This window comes from Crocuta crocuta, unplaced genomic scaffold, assembly GCF_008692635.1.
Source record: "Crocuta crocuta isolate KB4526 unplaced genomic scaffold, BGI_CrCroc_1.0 scaffold978, whole genome shotgun sequence".
Taxonomy (NCBI): domain Eukaryota; kingdom Metazoa; phylum Chordata; class Mammalia; order Carnivora; family Hyaenidae; genus Crocuta; species Crocuta crocuta.
The window spans coordinates 75332-76268 of record NW_027530876.1 but is presented as its reverse complement, the minus strand read 5'-3'; positions in this window follow the sequence as shown (position 1 = coordinate 76268).

Here is a 937-nt window from a genome sequence, read left to right as displayed (position 1 = left end):
TCCCCGCAGTAGGAGGGCCAAGACCTTGTCCTCCACAGAAAATATATTCTTTACAAAGGTGCTTTGTAAAATCACGCAGATACATTGTATGTTGGGCCATAGAAAAGTCTCCATAAATTTTAAAGTATTGTGCTTTTGCGTANATTGGAAACCCATGGCTCAAAGAAGAAAGCATGAAGGAACTTAGAAAATATTTTAAACTGAAAAATAAAAACCCCACAACTTACTGAAATTAATGGGAGGCAGCCAAAGAAGCAATTGGAAGAAAATGTATTTTTCTAAATACTTACATTAAAAAAGAAAAAGGGCATAAAGTCAATGATCTAATGGTCCATTTAAAGAAACTATAAAAAGAAAAATAAGTAAATGCAAAATGAGCTGACTGAAGAAATACTATAGCTAAGAGAAGAAATGAGTAATAGAAAGCAAATTATAGGGGCACCTGGGTAGCTCAGTCAGTTAAGCGTCCAACTTTGGCTCAGGTCATGATCTCATGGTTCTTGGGTTCGAGGCTCGCATNAAGTTATAGAGGCATTTAACAAAGCCGTATGTTGGGTTTAAAAAAAATTTTAGAGAGAAACAAGGGGAGCCTGGGTGGTTCACTGGGTTAAGTCTCCAACTCTTGGTTTTGGCTCAGGTCATGATCACACAGTTTGTGAATTCAAGTCCCACATTGGGCTCCATGCTGACAGTGCGGAACCTGCTTGGGATTCTCTCTGTCTCCCTGCCCCTCCCCAGCTCTCTCTCTCTCTTTGTCTCTCTCTGTCACTCAGAAATAAATAAATAAACTTAAAAATTTAAAAACTCTTTTAATGTTTATTATTTTTGAGAGAGAGGGAGGGAGAAAAGGAGAGGGGGAGGGGCAGAGAGAGATGGAGACACAGAATCTGAAGCAGGCTCCAGGCTCTATGCTGTCTGTCAGCACAGAGCCCGACAT